The sequence below is a fragment of the Phoxinus phoxinus genome (genome assembly GCF_949152265.1).
Source record: "Phoxinus phoxinus genome assembly, chromosome: 17".
Taxonomy (NCBI): Eukaryota; Metazoa; Chordata; class Actinopteri; order Cypriniformes; family Leuciscidae; genus Phoxinus; species Phoxinus phoxinus.
In genome coordinates, this window is record NC_136892.1 from 8,623,286 (window position 1) to 8,650,891 (window position 27,606).

General features: G+C 38.7%; 1 long non-coding RNA gene across 1 annotated transcript in view; it reads right to left on the bottom strand.

Annotated features, from left to right (window-relative positions):
* Window positions 1-8,081: 8,081 nt before the first annotated feature.
* The window catches only part of LOC306984090, a 42,782-nt gene continuing 23,257 nt past the window's right edge, over window positions 8,082-27,606 (bottom strand). Inside the window, exons 2-3 of the long non-coding RNA XR_013794483.1 lie at window positions 9,527-9,646; window positions 8,082-9,310 (exon numbers count right to left, since the gene is read on the bottom strand). This is a non-coding gene — a long non-coding RNA (uncharacterized lncRNA). The remainder of the gene's footprint in view (window positions 9,311-9,526; window positions 9,647-27,606) is intronic.

Sequence of the window (27,606 nt, forward strand, 5' to 3'; positions counted from 1 at the left end):
ATATTCAACCTTGTAGGTTCTTTTTTCCTGTTTATAAAATCTCCTATTATGTATGCAAACCCATGATATATATATATATATACATAAATATACAGTATTTATATATATATATATATACATACATATACAGTATTTATATATACCTCATAACATCAGTAACTCGACAGCCCTACCTAGAACGGTTTTCCTCAGCGTTTGTAATGTCTGCACAAAGGAGACGTTGGGCAGCTGTGTGAAGATTCGCCTTTGGAGAAAACTGTTGATTTTATACTCGTATCATTAATATTAAAAATTAATATTACCCCAGAATTAATTGCATTGCTATCCCACCCCAAAACAACGATAAATGCTGACCAATACTTAATTATATAACTTTTTACTGAAAATGATATAATTCAATAAAACAAACAGAATGTAATGTATGTAATATGACATAGCTATGCATGAATACACTCTAGATGTGTATAATATATAGTGAACATATCTACATTTTCATTCAAACAATTAATTAAATCATTATATTTTATTTACTGACAACAATGAGACATATTAATAAATTAGTAAAAGAATGAATGAAAGTCACCATCACACAATAAACAAATGCATACACAAGTCAACACATGAAACAAAGCTTTATTCAAACTACAATCATGTATGTAGACTACAGGCGCTGAACCACATCCCACTGCCATCTCAACACAGCAGTTCCCATTCTGCGGCTTTATTCTGATGAATCAGCTGACCGCCAGAGGTGAGCCGCTCCTTCGTGCCTGAGGTTGTTGCGTGATGTGTTGTGCTTCACAATCTGAGGCAATAAGGGCCGCTGGAGTGATGGAGGGTCTCATAAGGGCCGGTGGAGTGATGGAGGGTCTCGTCCATGGCACCATCTCCAGGATTCAGCTCTGGGCTCCTCATCCTCAGTGCTCACACCAGTCTGCTGACATTTCAGGTCCTACAAAAATGCACAAACATAACACAAAAACAGTAATTTTAACAGCACAATGTCATTTGATTTCAGTATTATTTAGAAGACAAAAACTTTCCACAAATGCCGCCATCATCTTTCCTTGCAGGTCCTGCTCCACCACAACAGCTGTGCAGCAAATGCACAGAAATCAAGAATCAGAAAAGTGCTGTAATAGCTCTGTTTGGAATGACAATAATTAAAAATATAGCTGCAAGCAGCAATCACCGGGGCCAAGCGCAAGCAAGACGACAAGACATGCCAAAGTGGCTGGAAGTGAGAGACCAACTGCAGCAAGGAGCAATTGAAGACATTTAAAGATGAATTTTGGCAACATGGTTGAAAAATCACATACAATAACTAAAAATATGATTATCACTTTCGACCAATAGGTGGCGCAGTTACGAAACTGATGTGATGTGGTCAGAGTGAAGTGACAATGACACTTACAAAGTTTGGTGTCAATATGTCAAGGCATTGCAGATATAAAGCCTGAATAGTCATTTTGGCATCATGCCTCAACTTTGCCACTGCGGTATACAAAAACGGTTTCGTCTATCGACACGAAATCCATAACTTTTACTCGGCACGGTCTGGAGATGACACGATCCGATTTTGGTGAAAATCGGACATTCGGTCTAGGAGGAGTTCGAAAAAGTAGGTTTTAAAAGAAAATAAAGATGGCGGACAGGAAGTTTGGCTGACTATGGCAAAATTGGTATCTATGTTTTCAGCATAACCCAAGGAATCTATTGAGATCAGTGTCATTACTATAGGCAAATTTATTCAAAAGTTATTAGCATTTTTGGAAATTTCATTATAACTTTTGACCAAAAGGTGGCGCTGTCTCATAAATTTTTGAGTACCTTTAGGGCGTTGTACTGATGACCCATACTGAGTTTCGTAACGATACGTTCATGCGTTCATAAAATACAGCATTTTAGCACATAATTCAAAATGGCCGACAGCCAAAATGGCCGATATGGGAAAATTGGATATCAGTCAACTCAGCACGACGCCCTGAATCTAACGAGACCACTTTTGTGATTTTTGGACAAACCGTTCAGAAGTTATAAGCAAAAACATAAATTCTTCATATCTCCGGACCAATAGGTGGCGCTGCGCCGAAACGCAGCATGTAGCCTCAGGTCATGCTTGTGATGACATGTACCAAATTTGGTCTGAATCCGATAAAGCGTTGTGGAGATACGGCCTTACGTCTGTTTTCGCAAACGCTACGTAAAATTTATTTGCGCGGTATTCGAGAACGGTAATTCGAATCAACTTGAATTCCATAACTTTTGGTCGTCAAGGTCTGGAGATGATCTGGTTAATTTTTCGTGAAATTCGGAGCAACGGCCTAGGAGGAGTTCGCAAAAGTAGGTTTTTCGGAAAATTCAAAATGGCGGGAAAACTATTATGACGGAAAATGACGTCATATGGTGCAGTCGAATCGTCATGAGCTCAGAAATCAGAGGAAAACAAGAATTTTTTTTCTAGCCCTTGTGGTTCAAAAGTTATTAGCATAAACATGAGTGAAACTTTGGACAGCTGGTGGCGCTAGAGGGAATGAGTTGGAGACTCCAAATTTGCTATGGTGATAGTTCAGGCTGTCCTCTATCACTGTGCCAATTTTCATAAGTTTCCCGCAAACGGTTCTATAGGCTACCATAGACGCCCAGTCGGAAAAAGAAGAAGAATAAGAACGGGAACAGATACAATAGGTGCCCGCACCTTCAGTGCTTGGCCCCTAAAAACTACAACTTAATATTTAAATAGTTGTTATTCATTTCTGTAGTATACTCACTCAAAGCCTTTGATGGCAGCATTCAGCTTCATGAGCCTCTCTCTATCGGATAAACACACATCTGTTCTTCTGTCCCTGTAACATCCAGACAAGATTCACATAACCTGTGATTTATGAGCTCAAATACTACATTTACATGTTGAGGTTGTTTTAACTTTTTATGCAACATAAATGTTCCTCAATTTATCAACAGTACTAATGGACAAATAAAATAGATAACTTATGTTTAGTGAGGCAACTTTATAGATTTGTTCTACATAATAGCACAGATACATCACTCAGATGTCTATTTCATGTTGTGATGTGCTCTTCTGCAATACTTATTGAAGATTTTCCTGTCAGATGTAAATAGACATTTAAAATAAGCGTCTTTAAGATGTTTATGGTTTATCAAAATCCACTTTAGAGACGCAACTTACGTGTCCTTACTGGAGATCCACTGTTAGCCATACATAATAAAACGTGTTTTTACAGCAAAATCATAACTATACTATACTGTGTAACGTCTTTACACCTTCAACAATTCAACAGTTTATTCTACAGTAGTTCAATACATGCAATTTTAACACAAGGAACCGTGTTTACTCACATTTGAAAGCACCCGTGATGTTTGATAATGACGTATGCTCTCCCGTGGCCTCCTGGGATAGAAGAGTATTCATCGGACTGCACTCGAAAATCTGGGCTGAAGCAGTAAGCCATCCGGGAACTTCTCGCCTACTCTTTTATGAATACTGATATTTCGAACATACTTCTTCTTTCACATATTGTTTTCTCCAACTATATAGTAGCAAAGTAGGCATATTCAAACACTACAAGTATACGTACGTCCGAATCTCGCGATAATTAGTACTTCACCCAGGTAATTCTCGCCTACTCTTTTATGATTCGTACATACTTTTTCACTCGCCTACTCTTTTTCCCTACTATATAGTAGGGAAGTATACGGTTTCGAACGAAGCCATTGTCTTTATCTGAGAGGTGGTATTTTCTTCACCTATTATCGTAAATCATGCGTAAATGATCCCTTTACTCTGCAGCTCGAGCAGAGTACAGAGGGTACAGTTTAGACATGATACCTCTTTTAAGAACACAAAACATTTTACACAGATTTCAATCAAGCCATCTTCTGATTTAAGAACATATGATCGTACTGATAGGAAACAAGACGCACTTTCATTCAAACATCTAATAGTTATAACAATTACATGACTTATATGTGATCTAAGCATAATAGACACATACAGAGGCTGTAGACACAATATAGAATTATGTAGTTGAACGATGTTTGATAAGTTCGTCAAGAATTGTTTTGGGATGATTTTATGTATATTTTTATATTTTGGCTTTGAGAGATCTCAACCCTGAGGTCTTTCAATGGTCCTCAAGAAGGAGGTGGTCTGTTTTACATCCTTTGTCTTGGGACCAAACAACCTCTGCCGTTAATTTGGTGGATCCTTAGCAGATCTTTTCCAAACTATCTAACTTGTTGGGCTCATCTCTTTGAAGCTTGCATGGCCATAAAGTTTATACTGGGGTTTTCGTTGGCTAGTGTAGACTGGCTGAAGCCAGGGTTTTATGGTTCTGGATTGGTGATTTGTGGTCTGGAGTGTTGAGTTCTGTTTGGAATTATGTTTGAACGAATCACCTGGAAGATTAATTTGTGTTTGGTTCGCCCTCAAATCCTACAGTGTGATGGCAGCTAACTTAAGGGCCGAAGGAACCTGGCCGAATTTGAACAAATAGTATTTGTTTACTGTTAGCTGTAACAAGCATTTCTGTGTAATTCGCTGTGTATGTTGATAATAATACAAGGGAGACAGAGAGAGAGAGAATATTGATAGGACTTTAATGAGCACTTCTTGTAGGATGTTCTATTCAGCTCTTACAGTGATTTTCTGGAGTGAAACAGACGCTTCATCTTTTGTGTGAAGTACAATAAACTTCATAAAACTCATTAGTAAAGTTTTGGCCATCATTTTGTTGTAAAGTTTTTCTTTCATCGAAGCAAGGACCAGTGAGACAGTTGGGATCGCGTTCAGAAGTTGTTATTTATTGATCACGGCTGCGGGTTCCAAAATCAGTCTGACTCTAATACAGTATTGCATTGTAGTTATATACATTCCAAGGGGAGGAGACTTCTTGGGGTGGAGACAAATTTAAACAAATCATACGAAAGCAAGGAGGATCTAGCAAAAACCGGTATTTCAGGTTATCTAGAGAAACCAAGCAAAATCAGCATATTGTATTACTGATCCAATCATCTTGATGCTTCAACGTCTGAGCTAGGAATCAGCATAACACTCTATTGTATTGCTAATCCAATCATCTTGACTTGATTGCTTCAAACCTTAACATTATCATAGAGACAAAGGCACCGCTGTACCTTGACCTTAATGGTCAGGAAGTGCATAAAGACAAAAGCTAATGTCAGACTCTTGAATTGCTTGACTTAATCTTCATCTATACCTTAAATGCTAAAATCAGTATTCTTCAACGTGATGTTTAGGTAAGAAAGCATATCTGAAAAAGATTCCTAAAATTTGTTATACTTCAATTTGGATAAGGTCCGCTACAACAGGCTTGTACTAATAATGGATAAAAGCAAGATAGTCAGAAGCATATCTCTATTGATTATCCAGATGAGAACAAGGATCCTGGTTTAGGCACAAAATGACCCACCGAGGTCACATATCTGAGCTCCAGTTTGTCTGTCAGATGGTCATTTCACCACCTCTGCATGACAGTTGCTCACCTCACGAATGTCAAGTCCTGTAACAAAGAGTACTAACACACAAAGACAGCTTCTTCAAGGTCTGAGTTGGTTGAGCTCTAGCTCTGTTCAGGAAACTTTCCCAAAACATACTGATAAGATGTACTTTTTCTCAGTAAGAGGTTCAGACAATGTTCATCATTATTCTCTAGTGATTGAAGATGAAAAGTAAAGTAAATGCTTTAACTAAGAATTGGTCATGTAGGAGACAGGCCTGAATGACCCCAATGACCTAGGCTGTGTAACAACATTTACTATGTATAATACGTTTGTAAGGGTCAATTTAGCTCAAAGGAATTATGAATTAATTTATAGGGAATCTTCAAAAGAATCATTCATACGGCCGAGCAAATGACTCGTTCAGCGTTCATTTGAACGGGCCGTAACTGCAGCTCTGCAGCGGATATAAATATCCAAACTATAGTGAAAACACTATTTATTAGCAAGGTAACTTAGATCAGCAGTTTAAGACATTAAATTCGTAAGCACATAACACAAGAACAATTATCTTTCAAATATAAGCAAGACTTTATTGATTACTCTAACACATAAAACTAATATCTAACACAAACACACGCACACACACATTCATACGAGTTGCAGAAAGAGAGAGAGTAAAGAATGAGTTTTAAGAGCAAGGTGATGAAATCCCAAGTTTCTATATGCACTTATAAGACATGACCTGAACGAACCATCAATCCTTAATTTAACCCTTCTATCGTTTCTTAGGCGGGTTATTCAATTTATATTAATGCACCAGTTCAGTTAAGAGTCTGGAGGTTACTTGCTTGTTTTTGCGTTCCTTTGGGGATTCCTTTTGTTGGCGTAAAAGGGGGTTTCCCGGGTTCGTTGATTGGCTGGCAGTCTTCTCGTGGCTGGATAGATGTCTTGGGCGGCCAATCACGTGGTGTGTTGGTGGATGGATGGAAAGTCTTTGAAGTTGGAAGCGGGCTTCACAGTCGAATCGTTTAAACAAAACTTTGCAGCAAAACTTAACTTAGAACCGAGACTTTCAACGGGAAAGAAAAGAAAACTAAGAGAAATAAAGAAAAGTGAGGCGAGTTTAGATGGCTTGACTGAAGCTGTTTAACCCATGTTCTTCTGATCTTGATTTGGGTTCTTTCGTCCGCTCGTCTAACGTTACATGGTTACTTGTCTGGAGGGAGTAAATCCGCTCTTCCGCTAACGCTTTTTCCTTCTACTCCTCCTTCCTTCTTTCTAAACTTCTTTCTCCTCAAACTTCTGGATCTTTGTTCGGGTTTTAAGCTCAAATGTTTGTCCAGCCTCCTGGATGAGTTCTGACCAATTAGGCACTGTCTTTATTTGAGAGGTGGCATTTTCTTCACCTCACGTCGTAAATCATGCGTTATCTGTGATCTCTTTACTCTACAGAGTACAGAGGCCACAGTTTAGACATCATTACTATTATAAGAATACAAAACATTTTACACAGATTTCAATCAAGCCATCTTCTGAATTACGAACATATGATCGTACTGATAGGAAGCACGACACACTTTCATTCAAACATCTAATAGTTATAACCATTACATGACTTATATGATCTAAGCATAATAGACACACATATAGAGGTTGTAAACACAATATATAATTATGTAGTTGGATTATGTTTGGTAAGAAGTTCATCAAGAATTGTTTTGGGATGATTTTATGTAATTTTATATGTAAAGTCTTAGTCTCTGTGGGTTTTGAGGAGGTCGTTCAAAGATCCTCAAAGAAAAGGAGGTCTGTTTTACATCCTTTGTCATTAATCTTGGTGGGTGCCAGAGCCGTGCCATCTCTGAACCAATCAGTCTTTCCCAAACTATCTAACTTGACAACGTTCTTCGTTGTTGGGCTCATCTCTTAAGGCCATAAATTCCTTACTGGGGTTTTTTCGTTGGCTATGGTAGACTGGCTGGAGCCGGGGTTTTATGGCTCTGGATTGGTGAGTTCTGTGTGGAATTATGTTTGAATGAATCACCTGGAAGATTCATTTGTGTTTGGTTCGCCCTCAAACGCTACAGCTGTCAGGGTCAACTAGAAAGTAAATATATGTTTTAACAGGTGTTAGGTGCTTCACTTACAAACAAAGAGAATGTTTCAGTGAACAGACATGTAATTCTATAACTAGTAAATCTCATAAGCTTGAAGAAGTCATTCAAATTATTTAATATTTAGTAGGATACATATTGATTAATAACGTGATTACAAACAATCAAAGGATATTGACACGGCATTAAAGTGGATTCCATAATCCATCCCTTCACCATACTTGTCCATATTGCGTACCAACCCTGAGAAAATCAAACTATTTACCTAAAAATTATGGATCAAAACATGAACTTTAAACCAGGGATGGGCAACTTCAGTTTATTTATATAACGCTTTTTACAATACAGATTATTTCAAAGCAGCTTTACAGAGATAACAGGAAAATAATGCAACAAAGTTTGTTTCTAGAAGAAAATAGGGTCACAGTCTAGCTTAAGTAAGTTCAGTGATGGTTCATTTTTGTTGTAAAAGGTTATTAATTATATATATATATATATATATATATATATATATATATATATAGCAGCTTTGGACAAAACTGTGGTCATCGTCCAGATCAGTTCAGGCAGCATTTTAGGTCAAAAGTCAGATTGGATTGGAACATTCAGAATATTATCCAGTTCCATCTGGTTGAAGACTGGAGTCATCACGCGGGTATGGAGAGGGGTTTGTTGAGGATCAGTGCTCATGGCTGTCATGTCGATGAGGCCTTCACAGGGGAGAGCCTAGTAGACACAATCTCTGCTGACACTTCAGGGAAGCTTTGTGGTCGTGTCTACGTGCAGGTTCACCATCTGATCTGGATATGGCCCGGATCCAGCTGACTACATGCATTGTGGTCATGTCTAGGCGCAGCTCCACCATCTGATCTGGATCTGGAAACACACCTGAACAAGCTAATCAGGGTCTTCAGGATGACTAGAAAGCTATAGGCAGATGATTTTTTATCAGGGTTGGAGATAAACTCTTCAGGACAGTGGCACTCCAGGATCGATGTTGCCCATCCCTGACTTAGACACTTTTGGGCAATGCTTTTTCATATGAGTCCGCATATTAGAAAAATTGGCGAAACTCTTCCTACATGAAGAGCACTGGTGCAGCTTTTCTCCAGTATGAACTCTCTCATGATCTTTCAAGTATTCTGACCGAGTGAAACTCTTCTCACAGTGTGAGCACTTGTAAGGTTTCTCTCCAGTATGAATCCTCTGGTGTGTTTTTAAGATGCGCAATCTAGTAAAGGTCTTCCCACAATCAAAGCATATATAAGGCTTCACGCCAGTATGAACTGTCTGGTGTGCTCTTAAGCTTGATGCCACAACAAATGTTTTATCACACTGATCACAGCTGAATGATCTCACTCCAGAGTGAAAACGCAGATGATCTTTGAAAGAGCCTATGTGAGAGAAACTCTTTCCACACTGATTGCAGGTGAACGGTTTTTCTCCAGTGTGAATTCTCATGTGCACATTTACATCCTCTTTGCGAATGAAACTTTTTCCACACTGAGTGCAGGTGAATGGTTTTTCTCCAGTGTGAATTCTCATGTGTCTGTTAAGTGCCGATTTATGCGTGTAACTCTTTCCACACTCAGAGCAGGTGAAAGATTCCTTGACTCCAGATTTTCCATCGGTGAAATTCTTTTCAGTCTGTGAAATAATGTTTCCATCTTCATTTGTGAAATGCTGTTTGTCTTTAGTCACTTCCACCGGGTCTAAAATCAACATTACATTTCCATGGTTCAATTGAAGATGTACAAATTAGAAACAAAATCAGGGAGCCCACAATTAGCAAAATACAATTTACTATGGGGTATATTATTGAGTATACTATATATATAATATCTAGTTTTACACATATTGTTATTTGTCAATTTTCATCTCAATGTTCCTAGTCAGTCATTAAAGAGAATGAAGTAAAAAACACCAACCTATTAGTTTCTCTGTATCTTCATCTTTTATTCTGTAGGGTTCTTCCTGAAACTCCATCTTTACAATAGTATGCGAGTAGTTTCTCCTGTAGTAATTCCTCCTGCTTTCTGCTGCTTCTCCTGTGGGAAGATGGAAATATATAGCATTTAAACTCATGAACAGCTGTGGGAGCGCCTTCACTGACTGAAGGTGTGAATTGTGGTCGCTGTTGCTTATTTAGCAGATGCTCATCACAGTTATAATCGCTCTCAGCAAGAATTGTCTTAACTCGTTAAATCAACAACATGTATGTTAGACCCTATACAGACTAAGCTATTGAAAGAGATGCTTCCAGAGGTCATAGACTCTTCTTAATATCATTAATTCATCTGTCATTAGGATACGTACCAAAAACTTTTAAGCTGGCTATAATTAAACCGCTTGTTAAAAAAACGCAACTTGATCCTACAGTTTATTATAGGCCGATCTCAAATCTACCTTTTCTGTCAAAGATACTATAAAAAGGCAGTATCCTCACAACTATGTTCCTTTTTAGAAATAAATTGTATCTGCAAGGATTTTCAGTCAGGATTTAGACCGCACCATAGTACTAGGACAACTCTCAGAGTCAAATTATTTGCTCTTATCATCTGATGGTGGTTTTATATCTCTATTAGTTTTAGTGGATATTAGTGCAGCATTTGATACTATTGACCACAACATTCTTTAAAATAGACTTCATGCAATATGTGAACGGCCCCTTGGCGAGCTACCTCCAATCAGGCCACGAGCTACTGGCAGCTGAAAGGTGTGTTGGAGACCCTGTAGAGCTCCGCTTTAGGCTACGGCTCGATACTTTTTTACTACTTTGTAATAACTTTCTGCAGCCAGCGTTTCTGGAAATGAACGAGGGTAAAACCTTTTTAGACCTGACTAAATTAAATTTAAGACCTCGGATGAAAATCTGGCCATTTTTAAGACATTTTAAGGCCTTAAATTTAAAGTTCAGAATTTTAGACTTTTTAAGACCCCGCGGAAACCCTAAGTACATTCATCTGATTAAACTTGATGTGTTTTATCAATGCATGTTTTGCATGTATTGCCTCAGATCATTTGCATTTGAATAGCGTGCGCTCTCCGTGGGCGTGGTCACATTAAAAGATAACGACCTATAATGAGCTGAAATGAGAATAATTTAAAAGTACACACTTAAATGATTATAAATATATATTGCTCATGCCTGGGTGAATAGTATTCGCTGAGTTTTGTTTAAGTTTACAGACGTGCACCAGAAAAATTTTTCACGGAGACGGAGAGGCAGAAAGCACACGCTGTTTATTTTCTTTATTTTACAAAAGCACAATGTTTTATTTCAATTGTAAGTGGACACATAAAAAAGTAGACATTTAACAGCTAGCTTTTTCATATTTCTTAAGTCTGTATGACCAAAAACTACAGAGTATTTTATGTCTATTTTGCTGCTATGCAGGGGCGGAGCCAGATGATGTAAACATCCGGGGCTTAGCCCAAACCTAGGGTGGTCCGGGGGCATACTCCCCCGGAGAGATTTTTTTCCCATTTACGTCAGGTAAATGCACTATTTTTCAGGCTGTTTGAGATAATAGAACGCCTAAAAATCTATACACTACCTGGGAAAATGATGATCGTTAGGCCTACTCAATAAAGAATAAATAAATAAAATGGACACGCGAATGAGGTGAATTCGCCGCGCTAAGTAAACACCTCATTGGCGCCGCAGGACCTCCAGACGCGCGTAAACGCGTCTTCACATTGACTTAAACATTGAAATCACTCGCGCCAGATGCTCTATTCGCGTTTGATGTGAACGCAGCATACACTTGTCCGCGGTTCGTCCGACGCTGCTTCTGAATCTCTCTCCTGCCGGTGAGGTTTACTGTTAGTGTTCCATTTAAAAAACTTTATGTCCATATTAACTTCAGCCGGTTAGCCAGTAAGCTCGCTACGACGCCGGTGTAACATACAATAGCCCGCCAGCCCCTGATGACAACGACGAAGAAGAAGATTTATTCTTCGTTAGTTTTTATTGGCAGTTGGCAAACAAGCTGAGTCCGCCACCACGCACGGTAATAGAGCTTGTGTTTCATTTTTTGCCGCTCCAGTCATAAAGACTGAGAGGAAATTAAACAAAGTTGAAGTTATTTAAAAAAACTTAAAGGAGTCATGACCTGTAATTTTCACTTTTCCACGAGAATCAATGTATGTTATGATTGCCTAACGAGTATACACTGGCCGGGAAGCCGATATTTAAAAGTGAAGCGTTTGTTTACCCCAGGGTTCGTAAACCAGCCCACGTGCACGCGCACTCAAACACGAGATTTTAATTTCTCCCCCGTCTTGACGTCAAGACGGGGCCGGATATACCATATATGGACAACGCAGACCTATGCTGCAGGAAGCCCGCCCTGCCCCTCTCCCCCTCTCATATCCAGTCGCGAAAGATGCAGAAACGTAGTGCACACGTGAGTTACTCTGTTGTTGACTGCCAGAATCAACATGTAACTTAAATGTGTTTTCTCTCCCGAGAACGGACCAAGCTGTCAGGGACCAGTGGATTAAATTCGTTTTTAATGACGCGGTTCCTACAACCCTTCCCACTGGCTTAACGTTAGGTGTCTGTGCTAATCATTTTACGCCGGAATCGTTCACAAATTTTAATGTCTAAAAAACCACAACGTGAAACAAGGCAAAAACACCACATGATAGCAAACGTTGATCTCAATAACCACTGTAAGCTGAAAAAAAAAAGTAGACTACATCTCCGTTAATGTAATCTACATTAAATAAAAGGTATAATGTATGTCTCAGTCAAAATGATTGTCTTTACCATTCAGAGACATCTTGATGTAGACGTCCTTCCATCGACTCTACATCTTCCATTTCCAGCTCAGGTTCAGAGTCTGGCTCGCGCATTTACGGTTGAATCCCGTAGGTCGCGGCCAGGTCGGGTTCATTCACAACTTGCGCCATGATGTCATTTTGGAATGACATGCTGATGAAGTTACTGGCGGTGTCAACCCCCCTCCTTCCTGCCACCAATCAACGCGCCCCTCATTTGCATTATTAAAATGACCGTCCACGACAGCCAAAATATCGCATCAGATCTCGCGAGACAATAATGCCTTTAGAAATAAGGGTCAGAGGAGCTCTGTGTTTATTTTTTTTCCACTTTTCTTTTCTAGAAGGGCCTGAAAGACTATAATAGAGCGTGGGTATCCAAGGTAATACTAGGTTATGACTCCTTTAAAAGATTCGGGGCTTTTGACAAAACATTCGGGGCTTAAGCCCCCTTAGCCCACCCCTAGCACCGCCCCTGCTGCTATGTAAAAAAAAAAAAAACGAGCCGGCGCGTTTGCGGTCCCCAGAGGGTTAAATAAAACAGCAGCTTTACACCAACCCCCCTGATTGGTTTACAACAATATAACTTAAAATAAATATATTTTTTATAAAACAACTTATAAGCATTTTGGTTCACAATCTTTTAAATCAACTTTTCTTAGCCAAAGTGAAACAGTGTTGGTCATCATAATCATATAAAATAAACAAAATGAAATAAAACTTGAATAGATTTTGTATTAAATCTTCTAAACAGATTAGAGTACATGTTTCTGTAAACAGAAAAGCCGAACACATTTAAACAGCAGCTTTACACCATATATGCCGATATATTTTCATTGTAGAAATACAGGCATCCCAATCTCCCGCATATTTATAGCGGCTCACTGATGCCCGCAAATTAGTTAAAATCTCTGGAATCTAGAGCGAGCGCACCCGCGAGACAGAGACTGTGCTCCAAACCGAGCAGCGAGTGCACGGCAGAGAGGGAGAGATAGCAAAAGACCACGTGCGTGCCTCATGTTTCGGCGATGTGACTATCGCTCACTCATAATTATATATTTGTAGCTTTTTTTTTTTTTTTTTTTTGCTGCATGGTTAAAAAAAAAAAAAAAAAGTATATAGCCTATATTTGTTAACTCACGTGGTGCGTCGGCACGCACAACCGCATGCGCCTAAAGACATATTTCGCTGAGCAAGCTAAATGAAGCGAGCGAAAAGAAGCAGCCTACTGTGTGGGACCATTTCGACAGAAAGGGCGACGAAGTTACTTGCAAAACATGCTACGCGTTATTAAAATAAAGCAGTAGTGCGAGTACAATGCAATAGGCTATCACTTGCAAAGCAAACATCCACAAGCAAATGAAAGGTGCTTTCCGAAGTTGCCCACTCTAGCGATACGTTATCTCTGTATTCCCGGGACATCTGTGCCATCGGAGACCCAGACTAACCCCACATCATGTAGACATGTTACTTAAAAAAAAGAAGAACTAGACAAGCTGTGGATTGAGGTAGGCCTGCTGTTTTTATTTGACGAAAAAACGTAGCCTAGTCTGATGAGGAAAAACCCTGTTTTTTTTCTTCAAGGTTCAACCTGATTCAGTGTTTTCTTCTTGTCATCTTAATTTGTTAATTATTTAAGTTTAAAAAATATATTTAGTGTAGGCCTATTTTAGTTTTATATATATATATATATATATATATATATATATATAATTTAATTCTGTTTTTCTCTGTTGTCACTGTAAGAAATGCTGCAGGTGCGTGATCATTTGATGTGGATCCAGGTTCTTTTGTTGATCTGTTCTGCTGCTGTTTGCTCCTTAACATAAACCCGTGATCCATTTTTTTTTTGTATTTTTAACGGGTCACAGACACTCGTTAATTTTTTATTTATTTAATGCCAATTCAATATTATAATCTTATCAGTTAACGGTTAATAATCAGATAACGAGCGGCGGTTGTCGGTCGGGAAAATTAACCGAAATGAGCATCCATAGTCTGTATGACAAAAATTTGTATTTTAAGTCTATTTTGCTGCTATGTAAAAAAAACCCCGAGCAAAATGCACCGGCGCGTTTGCCGACCACAGAGAGTTAAACAAAACGCTTGACTTTAATAAACAGTTACCTATCTAAGCATAAAGAATGGTAAAAAATAAACGCAATTGGCCAAAAGCATGTAGGCTACAATGAGATTCGATCTCGGATCGCTTGAAGCTCCGTGAGGCTCATGCTGTTGTGTTGACCACAGAGATATCATCAAAACGCTGTTGAGATTACGTCTTATGCTCTTGCAAAGCCTCATTGATGTAGCCTAATATTTTTCTATTGCAATGTTTTGTGTTGAAATGTTTTCATTATTTATTAAATACATTAGGCCTAAATTTATTTTCGCAATTTTACCGCCAAGGGAACGGCGGCGGTAAAAGTATTATTCTGGTTGAGTACCAACTGTAGCTTGATAGCGAGTACTAACAGCCATGTTAGTTGTTTATATTCATAATGATAAAGTTAGGTATTTTATTACATGTGATTCTGATATGATGTCACTACATGCACTGCGCTCCTCTCCGCTCGGCGCTGGTAAACGCGTCCTCCAGCTGAGCGGACGGTTCATGTGTTTTGGGGGCGTGGCTTTGGAAGGAGCCCCGAAGGGAGGGGGTGGGAGTGAATGGAATAAGTAGCTGTGTTTATTGCAGCCCTGAGAGGACTACAGACACTCGATTTTTATACTCTCTTTTTCAGAGTACTTACATTTTAATTATGTATTGGTATATAAAGACAGTTTAAACAAATTTGGGAAAAAGTTTTTTTTAGAAAAAAAAAACAGCCTACCCTGCCTTTAACCCCCACGGACTTGTTTTCTTCGACATGTTGGCGCCCAGCAGCCCAAATCTGCGACCTGGAAGGTCACGACATGCCTAACTTCAGGGTCCCCTCCGAGTGTCAGCTGCCTAATTGATGGAGATATGCTTCAGTCTATCTGTATATGTGTGGAAAATGACTATGCTTATCTATTTCTTAGCTAATGAGAATTATTTAACCTGAAGCAAGGACATAGCTTAGACCTTGGTGTATGGTATAATTGCTGTGATCTTTGTAACTGTAAGCAAGGCGGCCTACAAACTCTCTGTGAGTCTTGAAGCTGACTTCTGCCTGAAACTGCAAACTATCTACAGTAAAAATTCTCTTTAATTTATTATAATTCTGACTCTTGTCTTAAATTGACTGGACTTCTGACTCCGGGTCTTAATCATATCTGGGGTCTCATTTATAAAACTGTGCAAAGGATCCTTACTAAAAGTGTGCAAGCAAAAAATGGCGTATGCAAAAAATAAAAATCAGACTTATAAAACCGTGCGTATGCCAGAACCTGCGCATAATTCACTTTATACATCCCAGTCAGCGGAAAATTGTGCGCACATGCGTCTCCTTAGTTTTACTACGCATATCCTCATCTGCATATCATTTGCATATGATTATTCATCCACGTGATAACATGTTTATTAACCGTACAAGACATTAGGAAAATATTAAATAAGGATGTGCCGTCACATTACATTAAAAAAATATATAAAAATTATTTTTGAATAAATAAATCAAATAGTGTAAAATACATTTCAGAGAAAGTTTTTCTCAATCTTTTCCACTGGCCAAATAGTATTTTTAATTGATTTATATTTTTAACGGTAATAGACCTGGTTGTGCATTAACAAAACTTTTTTCGCAGACAATCTGCTATTATCGTGATAAGCAATTATCTCTTTAGATAAAACATTAACACACAGCATGCCAGAGGAAAAGTGTTTGCCATTGCATCCACAACAAATATATCTATTTATTGATTTTTGTTTTGTTTTTTGTAACTTCTCAGTAATGATTCCATGTAGTTTAAGGGTTTATTATTAATGAGAATGGCATATTTGATCTTAATGTTTATCAGAATTAAAAAACAAATTATTCTTTTAATTATTTATACATGCACTGTATTTTTGACCAGTGATGGGAATAACAGCGTTATAAATAAACAGTAGGGCTGGGCAAAAAATCGATTTTGTAGTTTAAAACTATTTTTATTTTGCAAACTCGAGTTTTTTTGCCACAATAGTTTATTCGGACTTTTCCGCGTTTCGTCCTTGTGCGTTACCGTAGCGCGATATGAGCCAGCCCCCGCCCCACGTAACACAGTCAAAACAACATGGCAGCGTGTAGCAGAGAACTAATGTTACTTCCAAAGAAGGCACAGGTAATTCTGTAATTTGGAACTGGTTTGGTTTTGATGCAGCAGACAAAACACAGACGAAGCCTTGCTGCAAAATACGTTTCAAGGCTGTTGCTACTGGAAGCAGCAGTACAACAAATCTGTTCCAGCACCTGAGGAATAAACATCGCGAAGAATGGGAGAAGTGCAGCCAGCTCCGTAGCGAAAACGGCTCCTCTAGCACACCTGCTAAAAAGCAAACTACACTTCCTAAAAGCTTTACAAACTGTGTGCCTTATGATAAGAACAGAGCGCGATGGAAAGCGATTACAGAGGCGATCACGTTTTATATTGCCACAGACATGCTGCCAATTTATTCTGTCGAAAAGCGAGGCTTTAATCACATGCTGAAAGTATTAGATGCGAGGTACGTTGTCCCCAGTCGCAAGTATTTCGCCGATGTAGCCCTGCCTCACCTGTACAATACAACTCGGGAAAAGATCCGCAGTGAGCTGGAGGAGATGCTGTTTTACTCAGCCACAACGGACCTGTGGTCCAGCCGGACGATGCAGCCATATCTGAGTCTGAGTTCACTACATCAACATTAGTTGGACTCTGCGCAGCATCTGCCTTCAGACAGAGTATTTCCCAGACAACCACACTGGTGAGATAATTGCCCATGGCTTAAAAGACGCTCTCAGCCCCTGGGGACTTTCGGAGGAACGACTCGTCTGCATGACAACTGATAGTGGCACCAACATCATAAAAGCCCTTAAGGACAACAACTGGCCCAGCTTGCAGTGTTTTGGCCACAGACTCCACAACGCTATAGGGAAGAGTTGGTGTAAGAATAAATAGGTGCACATACTTGCACATTGTAAAGTACTGTTTGCTCATAATTTAATAGCCAGAACATGGTATATATTTCAACTGGTTTACACACAGACATAAATTCATATTTACAGTTTATTTTATTTACATAAATAAACCTGACTTTTCCTTAATCTGCATTCATTATACATTATGTATTAAACTGTGTTACAGCTATTAAAATTGTGATTAAAGTACAAAACAATTTTGAAAACTCACGTAATCAAATATACAGTTTGGAGTGACAAAAAATATACGAAATATCTTTTCACATTTATTACAGAGAATGGTGTGAAGGATCCAAGGATCGATCAGGCCATAGGGGTCTGCAAAAAAGCTGTATCAGCCTTCTACTACAGTTGGAAAAAAAGGCGAGACATGACAGAGGTGCAGGCTGAGCTTGGACTTCCCCAGCATCTTTTGATCTCAGAATCCCCAACATGTTGGGGGTCTCATCAAAAGATGATTGAGCGCTTTCTTGAGCAAGAGAAGGCAATAACTCATGTCCTGGGTGCGGACAAGAAAACGCGTCATCTTGTTCCAACGTGGCAAGATTTGGAAGTATTAGAAGCCACCAACAAAGCAATGAAACCTCTCCAGGACTTCACTGATGCACTGTCAGGGGAATCATATGTCAGTGTGTCAAGCATCAAACCAGTGCTGCATTTGTTTAAAACAAGTCTCCTCCTGCCAGAGGAGGAAGATTTGGAGCTAACAAAAACAATCAAAGCTAACATCATGCGTTACCTCGAAAGTAAATACTGTGATTTGGAGAAAGAGGACTTTTAGACCCGAGGTTCCGTACAACCTACATTGATGCTAGCAAACTGGAAGTTAGGGCTGAACGATATTCGGTTTTAACATCGACATCGCGATGTGCGAGTGAGCGATAGTCACATCGCCGGAACATGCGATGTGAAGGGTAGTAGCACAGTAGCACCAGCGGGAGATATTATATGCGCTCTCTCTGCCGTGCACGCGCTGCGCGGTTTGGAGCACAGTCTCTGTCTCGGGGGCGCGCTCGCTCTAGATTCCGGAGATTTTAACTAATTCGCGGGCATCAGCCGCTATCAATATGCGGGAGACTCCCGGAACTTCCGGGAGACTTGGGATGTCTGTATTTCTATACTGAAATAATATCGGCATTAGAATTATTGATTTTTCATTAGGCTATTTTTTTGGTGCTCCCTCAGCTCTTGATGTGCGTGGTGGGAGCGGCGACGCTGACAGAGGCAGTAAAGCTGCTGTTTAAATGTGTTTGGCTTTTCTGTTTACAGAAACATGATTATAAATTCTAGTTGTTTATACTACTAAATACAGCTTACTCAACATCTCAGATTAACCTGACATTGCTAGCTTCCGTTATTGTCAGCACAACACGCTAACTCGCTAGCCTTTTAACGCACCACCCGTGCGCTCAGTTATTTATTTTTCTCTCGCGCGCCCGCGCCTTTGAGTTCATAAAAGCCCAGGTGAGTAAGAATCAGTCAACAAACACGGTGAGTAATGTCTTCTCCTGTTATTGTCACCTGCACTTCATGTCACATGTTTACCATAGCCTTCTCTGTCGGCAATATAGGATTTATATGTGATAAATGCAAGGAGACAGTCAGGCTGACGGAGAAGATTTCAGAACTAGAGACACGCATCCAAACTTTAATCGAGAATAGTAAGAAGAGTGCTAGAGCTTTAGATACTATTTTGGATGCGCCTAGCCTAGTGAACTCTTTACATGAGTCGGTTCCGGCTGAAGTAGAGCCCATGCAGCAGGGCAGATGGGTGACAGTGAGGGATCGCTCTAGTCGCGGATCAAAAAACCACTTTTCCGTTCCGATAACAAATCGATTTGCCCCGCTCAGTGAAACACCCACTGAGAATTATTCTGATTGTGCCCTAGTTATTGGCGATTCTATTACACGGAACGTGAAAATAGAGACACCAGCCACCATAGTCACATGTTTGCCGTGAGCCAGAGCGCCTGACATCAAAGCAAATTTGAAAGTGCTGGCTAATGCTAAACGTAAATTCTCTAAGATTATTATTCACGTCGGCACTAATGATGTTCGACTCCGCCAGTCGGAGATCACCAAAATTAATATTAAAGAGGTGTGTGAACTTGCAAGTACGATGTCAAGCACTGTAATTTGCTCTGGCCCCCTTCCTGTTCGCCGGAGTGATGAGATAGTTAGTAGATTGTGTTCACTCAATGGCTGGCTGTCTGGGTGGTGTCCACGAAATAATATAGAATTCATAGACAATTGGAAAAGTTTTTGGGGCAAACCTGACCTGTTGAAAAGAGATGGTATTCATCCCTCCTGGGATGGTGCTGCTCTTCTCTCTAGTAATTTGGCTCATAGTCTTAGAGATAAAACATGACAATCTGGGCCTCAGGTCAGGAAGCAGACAGACTGGCTTAAACGACCGTCTGCTAGCGGCCTCACGTCACCAAGGTCAGATAAATCCCATCACATAGAGCCTCTTTCACCTAGATATCATCATATAGAGACTGTGTCTGTTCCCCGAACTTGGAAATCAAAAATACGTTCAAACCCATCTAAGGTTAAAAATTTAATTGATCTTCAACAAATAAAAAATAGATATAATACAAATGAGCAAATGATAAAGCTTGGGTTGCTGAATATTCGATCTCTTACTTCAAAAGCGCTAATAGTTAATGATATGATTACAGATTATAACCTAGATGTGCTGTGTTTAACAGAAACCTGGCTAAAACCAAACGATTACATTGCTTTAAATGAGTAAACCCCACAAGATTACGGTTATAAACATGAACCTCGTCTGAAACGCAAAGGAGGAGGTGTTGCTGTAATTTATAGTAATATTTTCAAAACCACTAAGAAATCTAGTTGTAAATATAATTATTTTGAAGTGTTGGTGCTTAATGTAAAAATATATAGTGTAAACGATAAATCACGTTTGAAAATTCTGCTGGCTACTGTATACAGGCCACCAGGGCACCATACAGACTTTATCAAAGAATTTGCGGACTTTCTATCAGAATTAGTATTGGATGCAGATAAAGTACTAATTGTTGGTGACTTTAATATACACATAGATAATGAAAAAGATGCATTGGGATTGGCATTTAAAGACATTATAAACTCAATTGGAGTTAGACAACACGTGTCAGGACCGACTCATTGTCGTAATCATACTCTAGATCTAATACTATCACATGGAATAGATGTTGATGCCGTTGAAATACTGCAGCAGAGCGATGACATCTCAGATCATTATCTAGTCTCGTGTAAATTACATTTAGCCAAGGCTGCAAAGCCGACTCCGTGTTATAAATATGTTAGACCGATTACTTCTGCTACTAAAGATTGCTTTATCAATAATCTTCCTAATCAGTTTCATCATCTCAGCATCCCGGATAGCTTAGAAGAACTTGATATTGCAACAGAAACTTTTAACTCTCTCTTTTCCAGCACTTTAGACACAGTTGCTCCGCTGCGCTTAAAGAAGATTAAAGAACATAGTCCAACGCCGTGGCACAACGAGCACACTCAGGCCCTTAAGAGAGCAGCCAGAAAAATGGAGCGCAACTGGAAGAAAACAAAACTAGAGGTGTTTCGGATTTCATGGAAGGAGAGCTCGATTGCTTACAGAGAGGCTTTAAAAGCTGCTAGATCTGCTTATTTTTCAACCCTATTAGAAGAAAATAAACATAATCCTAGGTATTTATTTGAAACAGTGGCTAAACTAACGAAAAAGAAAGCTTCAAGCCCAGAAGCTTCCAAGAAACACAGCAGTAATGACTTTATGAACTTCTTCACTTATAAGATCGATAATATCAGGGACAAAATTATAACTATGCAACCGTCTAATACAGTATCGCATCAGGAAGTGCATTGTAGTCTCCCTGAGGGAAAATTTGATTCATTCATTGCTATAGGAGAGGAAGAATTTTGCAAACTCGTCAAATCATCTAAATCCACAACGTGCATGTTAGACCCTATACCGACTAAGCTGCTGAAAGAGATGCTTCCAGATGTCATAGATCCTCTTCTTAATATCATTAATTCATCTTTGTCTCTAGGATACGTACCAAAAACCTTTAAGCTAGCTATGATTAAACCGCTTGTTAAAAAACAGCAACTTGATCCTACAAAACTAGTCAATTACAGGCCGATCTCTAATCTGCCATTTCTGTCAAAGATATTAGAAAAAGCAGTATCCTCACAACTGTGTTCCTTTCTTGAAAGAAATGATATCTGCGAGGATTTTCAGTCCGGATTTAGACCGTACCATAGTACCGAGACAGCTCTCGTTAGAGTCACAAATGATTTGCTCTTATCATCCGATCGTGGTTGTATCTCTCTATTAGTATTACTGGATCTTAGTGCTGCATTTGACACCATTGACCACAACATCCTTTTAAATAGACTCGAACATTATGTTGGCATTAGTGGAATTGCACTAGCATGGTTTAAATCATACTTATCTGACCGTTATCAGTTTGTAGCAGTAAATGAAGAGATGTCTTATCAATCACAAGTTCAGTATGGCGTACCACAAGGCTCAGTACTAGGACCGCTGCTGTTCACTCTGTATATGCTACCATTAGGAGATATCATTAGGAAACATGGAATTAGCTTTCACTGTTATGCCGACGATACTCAGCTGTATATTTCTTCAAAACCTAACGAAACCTACCAATTCACAAAATTAACGGAATGCATAGCTGATATAAAAAATTGGATGACTAGTAATTTCCTACTACTAAATTCAGAAAAAACAGAGATTCTAATTATTGGACAAAAAACTTCCACACGTAATAACCTAGAGTACTGTCTAACACTTGATGGCTGCTCTGTTAAGTCTTCGTCGTCGGTTAGGAACCTGGGTGTGCTCTTTGATACCAATCTTTCATTTGAAAGTCATGTGTCTAGTATCTGTAAAACCGCTTTCTTCCATCTTAAAAATATATCTAAATTACGTCATATGCTCTCAATGAATAATGCAGAACAATTAGTTCATGCGTTTATGACCTCAAGGCTAGATTATTGTAATGCTCTACTGGGTGGTTGCCCTGCACGCTTAATAAACAAACTACAGCTAGTTCAAAACGCAGCAGCTCGAGTTCTTACTAGAACCAGGAAGTATGACCATATTAGCCCCGTTCTGTCAACACTGCATTGGCTGCCTATTAAACATCGTATAAATTTTAAAATATTGCTGATCACTTACAAAGCACTAAATGGTTTAGCTCCGCAGTACTTGAGCGAGCTCTTAACTTATTATAGTCCTTCACGTCTACTGCGATCTCAAAATTCCGGCCAGTTAATAATACCTAGAATATCAAAATCGACTGCTGGCGGTAGATCCTTTTCCTACTTAGCACCAAAACTTTGGAACAGTCTTCCTACCATTGTCCGGGAAGCAGACACACTCTGTCAGTTCAAATCTAGACTAAAAACACATCTCTTCGGCCTAGCATACACATAACACATTATAGACTTATATAATTAGGCTGCATAGTTTAGAACAGCCGGGACCGGGAACACTTCCCGTAAATCCTGATGTACTTGGTACATCATAATAAGGATGGCGTCTACGCTAATATTAGTCTCTCTGTCTATCCCGAGGTTTACTGCTGTCCACCGGAACCAGGCCGTATCCAGATCTGATGAAGGACCAGCGCCAGGACACGACGACGACGCCGCTGACCTGAAGTGTCAACCAGTCTCTCCTCCTCTCCACTCCGACTTCAACCAACCGGAACTGGACAAATACTCTGATTCATTCTGAACTTCATACACTGTTCACTCATTGGCCAGAGGAGAACTGGCCCCCGACTGAGCCTGGGTTCTCCCAAGGTTTTTTTCTCCATTCTGTCACCTGATGGAGTTTTGGTTCCTTGCCGCTGTTGCCTTACCTTCTGGCTTGCTTAGTTGGGGACATTTAATATTCAACAATATTATAGATCTGCCTTAAAGGTGGATGATGATGAAATTGTTTTTTTGTATTATTTTCATGTTATCACTGTGAAGCTGCTTTGATACAATCTGTATTGTAAAAAGCGCTATATAAATAAAGATGACTTGACTTGACTTGACTCTCTAATCTGTTTAGAAGATTTAATACAAAATATATTCAAGTTTTATCATTTTGTTTATTTCATATGATTATGATGACTAGGGATGGCGAAAACTAAAAAAATTATTGACCGACCACCGAGTCTCATTAGCCGGTTGAAACCGGTTAACCGATTAGTTTAAAATATGCTATATGAAATAACAGCCATTTCGAGTCGTGCCTGCAATTTCGCAACTCTGCCGCTCTGCCGGTGAGGATTGGTGAGGATTGTTCGCGCCGCGCTGCCCATTGGTTGTCGCTAGGAAACACGTCCGCGCTGCGCTGACGAGTCGGCCGCGCGGCTCGGACCATTGAACCGCGCAGATGACATGTCAGCGCGGCGCGAGCTCTGTAAACCCCCGCTGTCTCGTCCCACTTTTGGTTTGTTTGGCTTCCCATACAGTAGCGGTCGATAGGGCGTCTATCTATATGATGTCTATGTCTCAACCAACCGACAGACAGAACTTCACCGCGCCCGCGCCACATGCATATCGCGCTGTGTGAACGCATTCATGTGATTGGCTTAAGAGTAAACAATCCCCCACGTGGGGTGCATTCTTGTGATTGGCTAAACCAAGGGAGATATCTGATTGGTTGCTGATCATTCCCTGTTTAAAAAAAGGCATTTGTGTGTCGAGCCAAGTCAAGGGAGTCTCAAAATTCACACACAAATGCAGTGAAGTTCACAGACCGCAAGCAGTTTGTAAATCAATATATATTTGTGTGTGCATCAGAAATACACGTCTGAATCTTGCCTTGTGCATTTCTGAATCTTGAGTGCATTTGAAAATTTTGTTTGTATTTCTGAATTGTGTGTATTTATGAATTTTGTGTGAATTTGTGAATTTTGTATGCATTTGTGAATCTTCTGTGCTTTTTAAATTTTGTGTGTGCATTTGTGAATTTTGTGCGCATTTGTGTATCCTGTGTGTGTATTTATGAATCATGTGTGTGCATGTATGAATCCTGTGTGTGCATATGTGAATGTAGTGTGTGCATTTATCTTTATTGAGACTCTTTTAGCTCCATACACTTTTGACACTATATCTGATGTCTGCAGTCATTTTTTAAGTGCATTAAAAAAAAAAAAAAAAAAAAAAAATCGAAAATCAAATCTCGAATTTTTCTTTAAAAATCGAAGATTTTTTTTTTTTGGGCAAAATCGCCCAGCCCTAATAAACGGCGTTACTAACGGAGTTATGTTTTTTCAGTAACGAGTAATCTAACTAATTACTGTTTCCTCCGTTACTGACAATAAAATGTGCCGTTACCATAGCTAATTGAGTTCACTGAAGCGGTTTTCATCCGATCGGGCTCTCTCTCCGCCATAGAACTGCAAACTTTTTTCTCTGGTGTGTGTGTGTGTGTTTCGAGGCGCCGGACTGGACAAAAGCGAAGCGAACGTCATCAGCGCGCGCGAGAGACCGAGTGTGTCCGAGAGCGCACTCGACAGTTTGCGAGAGAGACCGAGTGTGTCCGAGCATAATATAGTTTATCATCTGCAACGTTTTAATTAGTTTACATGGTTATAAAATTAAACTCCAAAATAACCTGCAGGGAACGTTCCCAGAAAACCTCTTTGTTTGACCGGTTGTGAACACGTGCAGCAAACAGGACTAGAATTTGGCTTAGGCCTAAGTAACCTCTGATGATGACGTTCTAGTCTGTAGGTTATGAAAATAAACACCCCAAAATATTATATTTTATTATTATTATTATTTATGTTGGTACATTGTTCAGTATTATATTGAGAACACTTTTAGTTAAACGGTTTACTTTTGTGAGGAAGAAAATACTTACAAGTATATACATACAATACAAGTAGGCTATACAGAATGTCTACCAGTTGTAAAGGTTTTATCATTTTAATTTGCACTACAAATAGTGTATGTGTATGTATATTTTTTATTACTATTTATTTATTTTTGGTACATTTCTTAAGCATAAATCATAAATTATTTTTTGATTTGTTGGCCAGTTGTGGTCTGTGCAATAAATATTAAAAGTTCTAAAAACCATCTATTGTGTTTAGTTGTTCCACTATAGTAATGATACTATTTTAATATTTATTTGTCCCACAGCAACATTAAACTAGTGTAGATTAGTGTACAATATTTAATAATAATAATAATTTGTTCAATTTAGTGTCCATTTAATTAATTTAACATTTAATATTGGGGGTATCCAAGCTATTTTTTTTTTTATTTTTTTTTAAAGTAACGCAATAGTTCCTTTTCCTGGTAATTAGTTACTTTTGTAATGATATAACTCAGTTACTTTTTGTAAGAAGTAACAATAACTAATTACTTTTTTTAAGTAACTTGCCCAACACTGTTTATGACATTAAGATTCAAAACGTTCGCCTAGGTCAGAGCTTGCGTGCAGGTGCGCAAATTTTCCCGTCAAGTTTGTTTTTATAAATCACAACTTATGCGTCGGAAGTGACGTAGGGGAGAGTGGGGTAAAATGAGCCAGTGGGTAAGTTGACCCACCCCCTGTTTCTAGGCAACTATGCACATTTGGTGTCATGGGACCATACATTTTGAAAGACTCGTATATAAACATCATTTATATATTGCTGTTAAGAGGTGAAGCACATGGGACAAAAGGGAAGTTGTCTTTTCCACAAAAACACCTTTTTTGCTTGATAAAGTAAATTTTCTGCATTTCAGGTATATTAGCCGTTTTGTCAAAGCAAATTGATCTAGGTCTAAAGTTGTGTATGGTACATGTTGGTGATTTGACAACATTTAAAACCATGTGAATCATTAAGCTAAAGGTTATCCTGAATTGCTAAGCTAGGTCGTTTTTTTGCCAAAAATGGTGACTGGGGCAAAGTGAGCCAGATGATGTGGGGTAAATTGAACCAGTGGTTCAACCTTTTTGAAATGGAGAAAATCGACTGAAATGTGTTGAAATAAAATGTCTTTGTATAAGCAACATATTAAACTGCAATTAACATTTATATGCCCTAATATTTTATAAAAACGATAGTCGGCCGAAATATGAAAGACAATATTTTGTTTTGGATAAATTATAAAGTTTTTTAAAATAGACTACTGCTACATCAAATAAGCTTTTGTTTAGCAATTTCTGCTCATATGCCTATATATATATATAGCCTATGCCTATATATATATATATATATACACAGTATTTTTTTTTTGTCAAAATAAAGTAATCAACTAAGATGTTACTATAGTATTTGTTCCAATGTAGGCTATATTCAAATAAATTAATACATATAGTAAAATGTAGCCCTATAATTTATTTTTTACAAAGAAAGAGTACACTTGAAATATTGTTGAAATTGTAACTGTTGTTGTAATTGTAATCTTTTTAATAAAATAGCAAAACATATATTTACAACCCAGCGGGCACCTCGACGTCAATTTGACATCAACAAATAGTCAAGATTTTGACTACCATGTATGACATGCATGAATATGCATATTTTCATTATATTTTGTAATTATTTCGTTGTGGTTGTAAAGAGGCCCAACAAAAGGTATCAATCTGACATGTTTTTTCTGGTCCCTACATCTCAGGTCAATATCATTGACATTAAATCGATGTTGATTTGATGTCAGGAAATAAGACGTCAAATTGATGTGAAATTTATGTCAAAACAATGTCTGAAAAAGTATATTTATTACAATGCGACTCATTTTCAACATCTAAAAGACCTAGCCTGAATGATCTTGAAAGTTGTAGGCCTAGGTCTATGTATTTTGCATGTGTGTTTTTATTTATTTAAATCCTAGCATGTTTACATTTAGTTCACGTTTAAAATGACAGCAGACACTATAATTGCAGACAAACAAATTTAATCTGATATTGAAGCTGATTTTTAAAATAATCATCATGGACTACAAATTGACTACAAAAAGACGTCACATCCTGGCCATATCGCGCCGAAAAGTAGCAGATCTGCATAACCGCTCTCACACTCTGCCCAACTGCCAGAGAGCTTCAATCAATATCAAAACTCAACGTCTTTCAAAATCCTGGTAAGTAACCAGCTATAGCATGCTTTTTTGTTATTATGTTT